This window comes from Protopterus annectens, chromosome 8.part0 (assembly GCF_019279795.1).
Source record: "Protopterus annectens isolate FY-2018-M chromosome 8.part0, PAN1.0, whole genome shotgun sequence".
In the NCBI taxonomy this organism is placed as follows: domain Eukaryota; kingdom Metazoa; phylum Chordata; order Ceratodontiformes; family Protopteridae; genus Protopterus; species Protopterus annectens.
The window spans coordinates 1,153,138,275-1,153,154,150 of NC_056741.1; positions in this window are offsets into that span (position 1 = coordinate 1,153,138,275).

Sequence of the window (15,876 nt, forward strand, 5' to 3'; positions counted from 1 at the left end):
CTTCCTGCTAATGGCAGCTCACATCACCCTTTGGGCATATCCTTAGCTTCCGTTTATGTCCAGGTACGTGGAGATTGAGAGTAAGGTTCTGGTTGATAGTTGCATGTAGCTGACTTGGATTTTCTTTGAATGCTGTAATCCTCACAACAGCTATTCTTGAGGAACGTGCAGTGTGCATAAAATGGCTGTGTCATGGAATCTTTTTGCCAGTTAAATATGTTATCACCTTGCAGGCCAATCCCAGATGTACATGCATCTAAAACTAAATTCTTGGTCTCACTTTGGGGATACTCTTTTGACAAAGAATCCTGATCCTTCCTCTCAAGATATGTAAGCAGCCCTGGATTATTGAGCTGCACTTCTGGCTGGATCCTTAGAAGCTGTGCATGTACAACCTGAACCTGGAGAATCTGGGTCATTTAGTGCTCCAGGCATTATGCGAATAAAGACAGGTGCGCATACATGCTTTGTCATGCGGCCATAGTATATCTATTCTCTTTTTTTAATTTCTCCAAGTCTTTTGGGTTTCTAATACAGGTAGTACCTCACAATTCAACCGTAATCCATTCCAGAACAGTGGTTGAATTGAGAAATGCCATTTCCCATACAGATATATGAAAAAAAGGTTTAATTCATTCCCAGCCCAAACAACATTAAAAATACATTAAAAAAAATAAATAAAAAAATGTAACTCACCATGTTTTGAAGTGGAAAAAAATCTCTTAAATGGAGGAGAGGATGTGGAAGAGGGGGATGGAGGTGGAGTAGAGGACTACTGTATTCCTAAAACAATGGCTCACGTCACATACAAATTTATTCGATGTTAAATCCATCTGTGAATGCAGGCTGTCCAGCTAAAATGCATGCTCATTACATCATTGTGCAATAGCAGTTATGAAATAAATATCTTCTCTCTAATTATGACTGATGTTTTATTTAGTTCACTTTAATGTGATATAAATTATAACTTAAAACATCTTACAACATTTTCCTAGTCACACCCCCAAAAGAAACAGCACACAATAGAGTGTATACTGGTGTCTTTATTTAATCCCTCTCCAGGACTTTGCTCAGTGGCTCCCCTACTTGGCTCAATCTTCATGTGAGTCGGCATCATACGCTTGTGCCCATTCTGTCTGCCCAGCCCCACAAGTGTCCATGCTAAAAACTGAACAAATCACCATATTTACAGAGTCCTACTTAGTCTTTAGTTTTTGGAAGAGGAGTTGTCTTCACCCTGTCCTACCTATTTACTCTGGACAATTTTTTTTCATCTACATCTGCCAAAAAACAGAGGGACTTCTCTCACCCTCTTTTTCAGGATGGTCTTGAAGTGGGTCATGATTGTGGTGTTAAACAAGTCTGTCATCCTGTTAAGTCAACTGTGTTGGGGTGCCACTCTGACTGTAGCCTGCACCTTCTCCCAGTTGGATAAATTTCTTTAATGCAAGCTGTTGGCATAGATCCTTTTTCCCTGATGTACTCATCTTCAAAAGAAATTTCCCTACAAATGGCAAAGAAAGTTCCTGCATTGTGAGCTTGTCATGATCTTGTAGCAGTTCCTCCACATCCGCTTCATCCACCTCCCCTATTTCCAGGTGGTCTGCTGTAGAAATGTCTTGCAGCAGTTCAGCTGCTTCATCCAAAATTTTGCCCTGGGAAAAGGAAGGAACCAGTTTCCTCCAGGTTGCACGAAGGGCCTTCTGCGACACTCCATCCCAGGCACTTTTGATGAATGACATGGCAATGAAGAATGCTGAACTCAGTCTTCCAGAATTCCTTGAGAATAATGCTTTTGTGTACAGCTTCTTGACCCAGGCATTAACTTGATGATCCAAAGGTTAAGTAAGAGAATGTGTGTTTGGAGGCAGGAACTGAACCTTGATGAAATCATAGTCTATCTGAAGAATTTCCTCTAACTCTCGTGGGTGGGCAGAGGTGCTGTCCAGAAGCAGAAGAGCTTTCATTGACAAATTGTTCTCTGTCAGGTACTTCTTGACACTTAGAGCAAACTCCTCGAAAATCCAGTCCTTGAAAACTGAGTGGTCTTACCAAGATTTTGTGTTTGATTTCCACATTACAGGTAGTTTTGATTTTATAATCTTTTTTTCCAAAGCATCTCGGGTTCTTTGAATGATACAATAGCAGAGGCTTCCGCTTTAAGTCTCCACTGGTATTTACTGCCAGGAGGAGTGTGAGCCTATCTTTCAAGGGCTTGTGACCTGGAATCCTAGCTTCTTCTTGGGTTGTGCAAGTCCTACTTGGCAATCTCTTCCAGAAAAGCCCAGTTTCATAGCAATTCAAAATCTGTTCTGGCATTTAGCCTTCTCTCTCTATCAATTCTTCAAATTCCTTGACAAATTTCTGTGCATGTTTTTTTGTCAGCACTAGCTGCCTCTCTTTGTTTCAGAACACTGTGGATGCCACTTCTTTTTTAAATATGTGGAATCATCCCCTACTTGTTTTAAATTCCTCTGTTTGCTGTCAGCTATTTCCTGGAGGTTTTTTTTTTTGGTAGGTCCTCAAAGATGAGCTTAGCTTTCTCACATATCATAGTCTGAGTTATTGGATCTCCCTTCATCTGCCTCTCCTGGATCCAAACAAGAAGCATCTACTCCATATCTTCATGAATTGTTTTTCTGTGTTTGTCTAGAACCTTTGTTGCTACTTTTGACACCTTAGCACCCATGATACTGTCTCTAATTTTCCAAAATGTTGAGATGGTAGACATAGGCATGCCATACTGTTCTGCAATTCATCCCATTTTACCTCTTTCAATTTTACCTATGATTTCTTTCTTCTTCTCAATGCTCAGCCACTTACTTTTCCTACCAGTGTCACTCTTCTTTGGCCCCATTTCTTCACTCCTTCGCAGCACTTAAAAGAAACAACTGCACTACATAAACAACACAACAACAGGAAACAATGAACAACTTTTCAGCCTCCTTTCCAGGTCGAATTGCGAGATGGGGGTCGGATTGTGGGATGACCGGGTGGCGGAAAGCGTGGTAGAGTTGTGAAATGGTCAAGTTGCAAGGTACCACCTGTACCATAAGGGGAATGGACCCATTACTAAATCTAAGTATGATTCAAGTTCATGAAATTAATATTTATTATTATTTATTTTATTTGTAGTTTGCCAGGATGGTCCATTATTATTGTTTCAATCCTTGATGTTAGCCAGAAGTGCTCTTCACAGCACCCACAATGTGCCCAGTAATGACTCCTTGTGCAAATCATATGAAGTTATATGTATCGGCAACATATCTAAGTGCAATTGTAAATTCTTTTTTATAAGGCCTGTTGCTCCTACTACTATTGGAACTGTCTGGGTATCCTCCTTTCACATTGCCCTTGTTTCTGCCTGCAAATCCTGGTATTTTAAAATTTTGTGGGTCTCTGTACGTAAGACACTGTAGTCACTGGTTGTAGGAATTTCAGTGATCAGTGCTACTTTTGTCTTCTTTTCATGGACTACTATATCTGGTTTTCTTGAATGTATTTTTTCATTTGTTGGTAATGGGTGATATAAACTTTATTTATTATTTTCTATAATGCTTTGTGGCTCATGTTTCCAGTATATTTCAGCTACTTCAATACTGTAATGTTTGCACAATCCTCAATGCAACAATCTTGCCACATTATTATGCCTTTCTGTATACAGTCCTTCAGCCATTAGTATATCACAACCAGCAACAAGATGTGCGACTGTTTCCAATTCTGTTTTACAAAACCTGCATTTGTTTGTTTCTCCCACGTGTTCAATGGACTTTGTAAACCAATGTGTACGTAGTCCACTATCTTGGGCTGCCAAAATTAACCTTTCGTCTTTTTGTTTAAATTCCTCTTTCCTTAACCATGCCTGAATTCGATCCTGATCAACACGAGGTTGTTCAAGAGTTTTCTATACTTGCAACTATATTATGCATTTCCACATTTCTTGCCTTCTCATCTGATCCTTCACCTTGAATTCTTTCTTTTGTTTTTCGACACATTCAGTTTCTACCTAATTTTTGTCTACTTCTGGTTTGATTTCCATTCCCACTTGATGCCAATATGCTTCTGTTAAACTAAACAGGGAAGTCATCTTAGACTTATTCTCCTCATGTTTTAAAACTTTCAATATGTTTGGGTCTTGCAAGGTCAGCAGATGTATGCGCAGTCCTACAGTTGCAAATCTATGCATGTAATAAATTTCAAGGAGGCCCATACCTCCCTCAGAACAAAAAATATATAGCCTTTGGTATATGCTGATTTTTATAAATCATTTGATAAGCATGAAGCATCCTTCTCCTCTCCAGGCAATCCAGCACCTTTTCGGACCAGCCTATCACTCCAAAACTAAGTTAGGACAGGAAGAGCAAATTGTTTTATAGCTTGGACTTTTCCTAGATGTTAATGCTGTTTTCAGTATTAGTAAGGAATATTTTTGATGAATAAAATTACGTTTTATTCGCATTTGTTCATGTTTTATTGTTGATCCCTCAATCAGTTCCCAAATATTTATACACACTCTTTTGCTCAAGTTCTCTTGGGTTGCATTCCTGGCACAGGCTGATGTTTTCTCGGTGCTGCAGCTTTCCTGCTTTAAAGGTACATCTGATGTTAATCTTTCCATTCATCACTGATGGAGTTCGGTTCCAAGCCCTCAGAACCAAGTCGGCCTTAATGCCAAGCTCGCGCCAGCCAAAAACTCTCAAGCTAAGCTTCTACCCACAATGCCCTTCTGCCTGTTACCTCAGATCTCATTTGCCATGTAGCCATAAAGCTGCGTCTCAGCCGAACTCTCAGCTAAGTAGGAAACATTTGATATTTCTTGGGATTTTTTTGTCACTTTTTTCACTCCTTTGTGGTATATATTTTTATGTTTTCACTCCTGCTTCTACCCGTTTTGGTAAACTTTTAAGTACCATTTGTGGTATGGCCTTCTCTCTCTACCCTTGGTGGTATTCCTTGAATGCCATCATTGGTATTTTCTTCTCTCTTTCCCTGCTAAATGAGTAGTTGGGTGTTTTTTGACGTATTTCTTGGGTGTTGTGTGTATTTCCATAGGTTTATACGTAGAGTTAAGAGTTCAAAAATGTTTCTATAGTACTCTTCCTAGTTGTGTGTGTAAATTATCATGATGTCTGATGAAAAGGGCACATCGGGTTTCAAACATTGTGCTTCTTGTAAGGGTAAACTTCCAAATAGTGACTCTTGCGACGATTGTGTTTATTGTTTGGGGGCGTCCCATCTTTTGGTGCAACCTCCCGTGTGATTTGTCAAAGTTTTAGTCGGTGCACTTTGAACGAGCGCAAGAATAAGTTGATCCTGAAAGGCCTACTTAAATTGCCTTGTTCAGAGGCCTTTTCGGCGACGGAGGTCTCAGCCCCTCCTATTAAGCACAAGAAAAGGTTCCTTTCGGTTCCCTCTTCACCATCCAGTGACCAGGGCAAATCTGTGAAATCTAAAGTGCCAAAACTATCTTCAGAGCATAAGTCTGCCTTGTTGGCACTGCCCTCTTCTGCTCCAGCTACGACCGTTACTATAGCGCCACCAGCTTTGGCTCTGATACTGTCTCCGGCACCAGCTATCGACCTTACAATGACTGCTACTACCTCGGCAAAAAAGTGCCGCTTCGGCACAGTGCACGCCTTTGATGCCTATTTCTGCAATTATGACTGAACCTTCTGTGTCTGCTCAGAGTGCCCCTTCGGCACCGAACCCTTTTACAGTCCCAATAACTATGATGTTGACTCCACTGCTTCCAGTCTCCAAACTTGAGACCTCTGTACAGCAGATTCTGCACCACAGATCCAATACTCTCCATCTATAGGCCCATTTCTAGCGCAGGTGTACTGTCCGTTCCTAGAGTGACCTGACTCCCCGTCGGGAGTATCCACTAGATCCACCAGGAGCCTTTCAGAACTTGACATGGTACATCTTGTGGAACAGCTGCTAATAGCTAGGGGGATACCCACTCCTTCCAAGACCCATCCCCCTGTGGGACTTGGGGTGACCTCCACTGACTCCATCCTGTTCTCCTCCTTTGACCATACCGGTTCCAAAGCCTTCTGGTCCATCATTTTTGGACCCCACCCCCGTCTCGGCACCTGTAGTGGACCTCACTGGAGCTCCTGGACTGTCCCTTTGGTCTTCGGTTCCCGCTGAACCAGTCCTTCCTCAAGCCCGTGATTGGGCTGCAGGCTCCTCTGGTCATGGCACGGCTCTGAGTGTTTCTTCGTCTCTGTCCTCCATGCCGGGAGCTCTGTCTGCACCGATCCTGAATGAGGCTCCATCCTCAGAGCCAGGTTCGATGGAGCGGGGTGTGACTCCGGTTCTGAGGTTGTCCTTCTCTGTTCCGGGCTCCCGTCCCTCTTCGGGCAGACCTGCTTTCTATGCTGTGGAGAAGGCCGTTGCTTCTGGTAGCATTCCACTGACATCGGAACCCCAGACTTCTCCCCCTGAGCTACAGCTGTCATATGCCACCTCCCCCGGGACACTGAGCAGGAAAGCCGCAGGATCCCCCATTGCAGGGTGCCCTCTCTTCCGAGTCATCCTCAGAGGTCCCCACTGAGGAGCCCCCACGGAAGAGATTGTGCAAGAGGAAGCACGTGGACTCAACTGAGGAGTCTCTTACAGAGGACACGGATTTTGATAACTGTGTGGCCCCCATGGTCACCCCCTGATGTCTCCTTTGGGGACATCCTTGAAATGTTGAAACAGAGGGGTGATTGGAAGCCCATTAACCCTTCTTCCAAGGAGTCCATATTTCTGCAGGCTTTCCATGCTCGGCCATCTACCTCTTGGGTGGCCCCACCTGCAGACGAGCTAGTTCAGCTCATGGTGCAGCGCACTTGGAAGAACCCTGATTCTATTGAGGTGATCCCTCAGAGACCGGACAAGATTCTTTCTCCACCCGAGGAAAATCCACATTGGTCCAGAGGTTTACCAGTTGATGCTATGGTGGTGGTGGCCACGAAAAAGGATCTTGCTGAAGAGAGTCCTACTTTCCACCCACCCAACAGAGAGTTCTGGGCCATGGACAGATTGGGGAAGGGAGTCTTTGCTTCAGTGACCTTTGCCATACGGTCCCCGAACTACTTGGCACATTTTACGAGGCTCCAAAGAGACTTGATCTCCGAACTCTCTGGAACACTCGCAAGGTAGGTGTCTGACGAGGCAAGGATAAAGTTGTTTCGCACCTCGCAACCCTGGAATCGATCTCCAATTTGTCCATGATGTTGCTCTCTCTGGATGGGCCTTTGTGACCTCATGGACCCTTTTAAGTCTTCCTTCCTGAATGCTCCTATTGAGGCATCTTCCCTTTTTGGCCCCAAGTTGAAGGACACTCTGGCCAGGTGTGAGCAGAACAGTAAGACCCTGTCTGCCAAAGGTCTACGTTTTTTCAACCCTCAACGTGCCTTTTCCAGGAATCAGAGGATGGAAAAATGTGGCACAAATAATCTCAGGGTCCTTTCCATGCCACGTATGGTAATGATACCCCCAGGGGCAGAGAAGGTAACAATTCTGGAAGATGTCCGTACTGAGGCAGTGGGGGTCAACATAATCAGGGACCCAGGGATTCTTTCTCTGGGCAACCATATCAGCGCTCCTAAATAGCGGCCGATTGCTTTATTGTGGAAGCAGTCTGGGGTCATTTCTCTCTTCACCAAGCTGCCTGGCATTCAATAACCACCGATCATTGGGTGCAGAAGATCATAACCAGAGGCTACACTATTCCCCTCATCACTTATCCAAAGCTTCCATCAAAACTTCCCAATGTTCCACCCAGTCAAAGGGAAGAAGCAGCTGCAGAAATAAACAAGCTGTATCAAAAAAAGAGTCATCCAATTAGTCCCACCAGATCAAGGCAGATCTGGATTTTACTGGATTCTTTTTGGTGCCAAAAAAGACGGGACTGGAGACCCATTCTAGATCTCAGCAATCTAAACAAATCTGTTGCCCAAACCAAATTCCGGATGGTGATGGTTCAGTCCATTCTCCCTTTTCTGATGGAGGGCGATTGAATGTGCTCACTAGATCTCCGGGATGTGTATTACCACATCAAAATTGACAAATGCTGCAGGAGCCTCCTTCACTTCTGGCTGGGAGCCAATAATTACAAGTTTTGTGCCCTGCCGTTCGGATTCTCTGCAGCCCCCAGAGTGTTCAAAAAGTGCATGCCAGTGGTTGCAGCTCACTTGAGACTACAAGGATTCTGGGTGTTTCCATATTTGGATTGTTGGCTCCTTACCGGCCCCACCAAGCATCTTCTGGTAATAGCCCTGCATTACACCCTTACACTGGCAACATTTTTGGGGATAACTGTAAACTTGGAGAAATCCAGTCTGGCTCCAGCCCAGAAGATAGAATTTATTGGAGCAGCCTTCGACACCTGCTCTTGTCTGATGTCGCTCCCAGCTCTCACAGACTTTAGAGACTGAGGCTTCAGCTCCGCGTGATACTCTGTCAAAACAAAGTCTCAACAAGAGAGGTTCTTCAGGTTCTAGGATCCATGGCAGCTTCCATACCAGTAGTGCCTCTTGCGAAACTGCACATGGAAATACATCAGTGGCCAAATTACCATCCTCTATGCTTTCAGATTCAGATAACCAATTCTTGCAAACAGGACCTTCTTTTGATGGATGAGGCCTGACACAGAACTTTGGAGCCATCCATTTCAAAACCCGCAGCCCAAAGCCATTGTGACCATGGATGATTCCCTGATGGGGCGGGGCATTTCCAGGGAAAGACGGTCCAAGACACATGGTCCACATTAGAGGCCAACTTACATATCAACGTTCTAGAATTAAGAGTGGTGCTATTAATGTTGCAAGCATTCCACCCTGTTTTTCCTTCTGGAACGATTGCAATTCAGTCAGACATGTCAGTAGTCTGGTATATCAACAAGCAAGGGGGAACCAAGTCCTCTCCCCTGTGTCGAGAGGCCATGAGAATTTGGCAGTGGACGATAGCTTCCAACCGCTTTCTGATAGCAATGCATATACCAGGGATTTCCAACATGATTGCAAACAAGTTGAGCAGATGTATCCTGTTGCCTCACGAGTGGTCTCTCTATCCTGAAGTAGTGACAGAAATCTTCAGCTGTTGGGGTCAGCCTTGCTATGACCTATTCGCCTCCCCATCAAACAATAAATGCAGCAGCTGTTTTGCCCTATTTCCCCCAGAGGGGGGGGAGTCCCCGAGGGATGCTCTGATCCACGGGACTACTATATGCCTATCCTCCCATTCCTGTGATACCTCAATTCATAAAGAAAGCCATTTGGTTGAAATGCAAAGTGATCCTCATAGCCCCCTTTTGGCCTCGACATGTTTGATTCCCCTTCCTTCGGCCTCATCTGTTATGTCGACCGTGGATTCTGGACCTTCTTACAGACCTAATTTCTCACCCCCAATGGTGGAGTCATCTGAACCTATCCAGTCTCAAGCTGACAGCTTGGTTTCTCCACTTTCATTAATTGCCAGGCAGGATAACCTCTCCTCATCCATTCATGACATTATTCTGGCCTCTCATAAACCATCCACCAGAAGACTATATCTGGACAAATGGAAAAATTTCTCTATTTGGTGTAAGGAAAAGATTCTAGATCTGTATTCAGCTCTAGTCACAGCGGTTTTACAATACCCATCTACTTTTTTCGAAGATGTAGCCACAGCCTCTACCGTACAAGTAAACCTTGTGGCTATTTCAAACTATCATAATGGAGTGGATGGTACTCCCCTAATTTCACTGCGTTTATGCAAAACTTTTCTCAAAAGGAGTTTCGCATATTAGGCCTCCAATCAGACAGCCTACAGAGCCATGGATCCTTACGTTAGTTCTCCAGTCTTTGAATCAACATCCTTTTGAGCCCGCTGTGAAATGTGATCTCAGGTTCTTGTCATGGAAATCCCTCTTCCTGGTAGCCATCATATCAACCAGACAAATTTCTGAGCTTCAAGCATTATGCACCAAAAGACCCTATCTAATCTTCCATAAGGACAGACCATCATTCTGGACAAACCCATCTTTCCTCCCCAAAGTTGTTTCCGACTTTTCTGTCACTCAAACTATGGATTTACCAGTATTTTTCCTGAAATTTTTCTAATAAGGGTGAATACTGCCTGCATTCCTTGGATGTGCACAGACAAGTGAGATTTTATTTAGACAGGACCAAAGCAATTCGTAAAACTGACCAACTTTTCATTTCCTTTTCTGGGCCTAGAATGGGAAATTGTCTCCAAGGTCACTTTATCTAAATGGTTGAGGGACTGCATACATTTCATTTATTCACTTGCAAAATAACCTATGCCAAAGAATATTAAAGCCCATTCTACTAGATCTATGGAAACGTCTGTAGCCTTCCATTCCAGAGCTTCTATGGAAGATATCTGTGCAGCAGCCACCTGAGCTAAACCCCACACTTTTATCAATCATTACAAGTTGGATGTGGTCTCCGGAGGGAGAGCTGCCTTCGGCTCAGTGGTACTCAGGAACATTCTTCCATAAGGGCCACCCAAGGATCACAAGGTAGCTGGGGATTCTGTCCCATCAGTGATGAATGGAAAAAAGGTTAACAACATCAGATAAAGAAGTTATGTCTTACCATAAAATTCCATCTGTGTTTTTCATCTTCTTTCATTCATCACTTCCCACCCTCCTTCCCCCTTCCCCCGCCAAAGGCTCCTGGTGGATACTTTGGGTCCAAGTGGTGTCTTATGGCATTTGCGCAGAAATGGCCTCTGCTTTACTTGTACAATATGAGCAAACTTGATCTGAGGTAACAGGGAGAAGGGCATTGTGAGTAGAAGCTTAGCTCGAGAGTTTTTGGCTGACGCAAGCTTGGCATTAGGCCGGCTTGGTCCCGAGGGCTCGGAACGGAACCCCATCAGTGATGAATGAAAGAAGGTGAACAATACAGATGGATCATTATGGTAAGACATAACTTCTTTTTTTGCACATTTATCAAGACCAAATGACATTCTTATAGCATCTGAAAAACTTTTGACCACTTGCAGTTGTGCTTTCAGTTCAACTGATGAACTGTACAGTTTTAAATCATCCACAAAAAGAAGATGAGAATTCTTTACACTTTGTTGTTCTGGAAGTGAAATTGTAGCCATGACCTAATCTGTTAAGTAGAAATAGATTAAGGGCAAGACAAAAGAGCAGTGCTGACAGTCACCCTGGAAAATCCCCCTTTGAATATTTATCCCTAGAATAATAATTTGTCCTTTATCATGGCTGAAATGCAAAGTGGTTTGCCACTGTTTCATGGTCGCTGTAATGTAATTGATCTGTGTAAAGACGTATGTTATATATTTTTAAGCACTCTTTTATCCATGAATGTGGAATACTGTCAAATGCTTTTTTGTAGTCTATCCATACCATACTTAGATTCTTCCCCTGTTTACATTTCTCTATTATGACTTTAGTTAACAACAAATGGTCCTTTGTTCCATATGACTTTCTTTTGTTACCCTTTTGTTCTATTGCCATGATTGAGTTTCCTTCTAAATTGCTATAAATTTTGTACGCATCAATTCCGGTATAAAGTTTATATGTTGTCGCAAGGCAAGTTATTGGTCTGTAGTTTTTAGGATAAATTGCAGGTTCACTGTTGAGTAGGAGTATTGTTTTTCCATTTGTATTGTACAGGTTGGTGTCTGATCGGGTTGCACATATAATAGTTCTTACTTGTGGCCAAGTCTTCATATAAAGATGTTACACTCTTAGCCAGAAGTTAGGTAGTGCATATGGGCCTGGGGGGTTCCCAATTAGAAGCTTTTCTTAATTTTGTTTCAGTCTCTCTGGCCGTTACTTCATCCCATCTCGTATCCAGTACATTTGAACTTCTTATTCTTTCTTTTACTTCTTCTATCCATTTAGTATTTTGTTTTGCTCCACATGATCTTAATAGATAATTCTCCAAAAATGTATCTGTTTCTTCTTTTTTTAATGGTGTTTCAATTCCTTCTGCCTTGTTTCCCAGATCTCTATAAACTGTTGGGTCGTCAATAAATTGCCTATTTTGTACTTTTCCTTTATATTTATCAGCATGTCTTCTAAGTTTTTCTGCCTGTGCTGATATTTTTAGTTTATTATTTGTGATAGTCCACAATAGGTCATGATTAATTCTTGTACTTTAATGTTGTTTTATCACATCTATCTTTCTGAGTATTTTTGTTGATCTGTTCCCTCTTCCATACTCTTCAGTGACACTTTGTCTTAATTCCTTTATAGTTTTTTCTATTTGATGCTTCCATGATGGCATTTGATTTCTCCCCTTCCTTTCTCTTACTGCCCTGCGTTTTTGTGGTAAGACTTGATCTGTTATTAATTTAGCTGTACAGTAATATATCCTATTTACTTCTGTTATATCACAGGAATCTCTATGAATACTCCTAATTAATGTGTTCATTTGTTTTATCAAACTTATTTTTTCGGTTTTATTGGGTTTCTGTAGTTTTTTGAGCTTAATACGTCTGTCCAGCTCTATTAAATCAAGCAACTCTTATAAGAGATCATTTTCTTCTAAAGTGAGGGCACATTCTTGGTTCTCAATTTCCTGAGAGCATTGTATAGAAAGTTCCAGAGCATCTTCCTGTGCCTCCCATGTGATTGTGCTAATGTGCTCCTAGTTCCCTCTTTTAACCAAGTTGTTTTCCTCACCTTCCATTACCCCTGTACACTATGCCCTAGGCTTGTATTCCACTGGTCTGTAGCTTCACTTCCTAAACAGTGTCCACTGCTGTATTACATCTGTCTCAAGTACCTTGCATAGGCCTTTGGGAGGTGATCACAGTAGGGGGGAGATTGTTTTTACATGCCTTATTCCCTGAACGCATGCATGTGCAGTGACACGTAACCTCAACTATGCATGTGTTCCCATGAATTCCAGAGGTAAGCTATCTAGAAGCAAGCATGGCATCTTTAAGTAGAGAAGCATTCAGCAGTCCTAGTTCTTCACCAAGGCATGTATAATCCCATTTTTAATTCTATATTCTCACCTGTCTCCTAAGAATTAGTGAGAAGTCCGTGAGACACTCAGTCCTCCTCCTCCCTGTTGGCTCTTCTATTGCTATTACAATGTTCATCATATTGATCACTGCTGCAATAGCTTTATCTGTATGGGTTATATCCTGCCAAGGATATAACAGTCTGATAGCTTCCAAAGCTTCAGGGCACATTCCATTATGCCCCAAACTGTCGAGCAGCTCAAGCTGAACTGACTAAAGAACAAAAGAACACCATAGGGGTACGTGCCCAGGATGGAACCAGAAACTAGAAACTAACTGTAAAATAATGAAAAGCCAAACTCAAACAGTAAGTTTTATTAACAACAATAAACCTCTGCTAAGCACTTTCATCTAAAAAATCAGGACTTCTTCAGAGCATGGGGTGAAGTAAAACAGTCAAGATTTAAAAAAAATACAACCAATCAAAACACTCAAAGCATAATAGAGTAATTAGTCCAATTAAAAACAAAATATTTGGATTTGAATTAAAGTGCAAGCGTCAATAGTTAAATGTGCAAAATAAACAAAGTATATTTTCATCGTATATTCATCACATTTGCTTCAAACTTTAGCAGCAAACCATAAGGGAGTAAAATGATAGAATGCTGCCTAGTGATAATAATGGGAAAGTATTGGTTAAAAAATATTGCAGTATAAAACAGTATGAGACAACTCAGATTTCAAAGTCAGTATTTTTTAAAGTTGAACAGCCTTATTTTTTAAAAACACTAGTCATAGAAATGTTTTCATTTACACCTGGCATTTGGGTAATGTTTGAATGTAGCTGCTATACTAACTCCCTCCATTCTAAGTTGGTCTCCCAGTCTCCATCTCTAGGCAAGATGTACACCTTATTGATAACCCCAAATTTAAATTTAACAGTCTTCTTTTTTTTTAAACATATTTATTGAATTATCACTTGTGGCATAGGCACATTTACATTTATATCAAAGTAATCAAACTGTATTAACAAGCTAAAATTAACCAACATGCTTCACATATATTGTTATATATCATATAACCTAAGCAACATTACATAAATTATTCAGTTCTTGCCCCTTTGTTTATAAACACGAAATATCTTTATTAAACCATCACTTATGAGACCAGCAGTCATATATTTATATAAATGAAAACAAACCACACCAACACAATCCTAGATACAAGCATTTTACATCACAAACCATAGTTCACAGGTTCATAGGTTGGTACTAGGCTATCGGCCCTAGGGCCTATACAATCCTAGCCATAACAATTCCTTGGCTATTTCTTCCCACACTATTTACTTCCCTGGATCCCTGTCTAGCAGGGCGACTGACATGATCTCCGGGGTGAATTTCCTTTCTCCCATCCAATCATCAAGGTTCCTTTTGAAGAGGGCCAAAGAGGCGCTCTGCTTGACATGTATGGGCAGTCTGTTCCATAGTCTGGGGAGTCTCTGGGTCAGGAACCTATCCCTGTAGCATGTTTTGTTTATTGTGATGACAAGGTTTAGATCCCTGGAGCATGTGGCTCTGAGGGATTGGGATTTCTTTAAGTGTAGCATGTCCAACAGCTCTGGGTTTGACATGGCCTTGTATGTTAAGCAGAGATCACCTCTGAGTAGATATGCAACAGAGTATAGCTGGAGTTTTTTAAGGCGGTCAGCATAAGATGTCTGCTTTAGGCCTGTAATTCTTTTAGTGAGGTATTTCTGCGGCTTTTCCAGTTGTTGCAGATGTCTTGAGAGGTGCATACCAAACGGGGCGTTGTATTCTATAATGGGTCTAATGAGGGGATGAGTACAGTGGGACAATGACCTCCTTTTTTCTGGATGAAAAGCCCTTAGTGATGAGGTGTGCCACATAGAAGGATTTCCTGACTGTTGTGGCGATGTGGTTATTGAAGGTGAGACCACTGTCTACCTGTGTCCCTAAGTCTTTTATACTTTCGGTGTTTAGTGTACTGCCACCTATTTGGTAATTCACAGGTACATGTTTTTTCCCAAAGGGGATAACTATACATTTCTTGGCATTGAGCTTGAGCCCATGGCTCTGGCACCAAGCATCTGTTTCTGTAAGGCCCTTCTGTAGAGTATCCACATAATTTGGGGATTCAATAATGGCTCCCAGTTTGCAGTCATCTGTGAACTTTGTTAGCCAGAGTCCCTTAGTGTTGGCCTGTATTTCAGAGAAGTAGATGCCAAACAAGAACGGTCCCAGGACTGAACCCTGAGGTACTCCACCTGTCTGGAGCTGGATTTGGAGTCGGCTACTTTTACAGTGTGGGTTCTGTCAGTAAGCCAGTTGGCAACCCATCAAGTGACATAGGGATTAATGCCCAGCTTAGCAAGCCTATCTCTGATTCCAGAGTGGGGGATGGTGTCAAAGGCCTTGGCGAGGTCCAGATAGACTGTGTGGACTGCCTTACCCTCATTCACGGCTCTGGAGACTGATTCTGAGAAGTCAGTCAGGTTCAGGAGACAAGATCGGCCCTTCATGAGCCCAAACTGGGTGGGGTCCAGTGTTTGAAGGTTGCCAATGTCTTTGTTTATACGTTCCATGTTAATACATTCCATGACCTTGCAAATCAGGCTTGTCAGACTGATGGGCAGTAGTTCCCAGGATCCAAGGTGGATCCCCCCTTTTGGAGTGGGATAACTGTAGATGTGTGCCACTCAGTGGGCACAAAGCCTGAGGTGTGGCTATGATTAAACATGACACTTAGGAGAGGTGACAGTTCATTTTGTAGTTCCATGTAGTACACAGCCCGGGATGTCATCTGGTCCCATGGATGCTGTATTCTTAGCTTTGGAGAGTGTATTTTTTACCTGTGTGGCCGTTATTACTGGACTTCGGCAATCTTCCGGTATTGAGATGAGCCGTTTAGGGG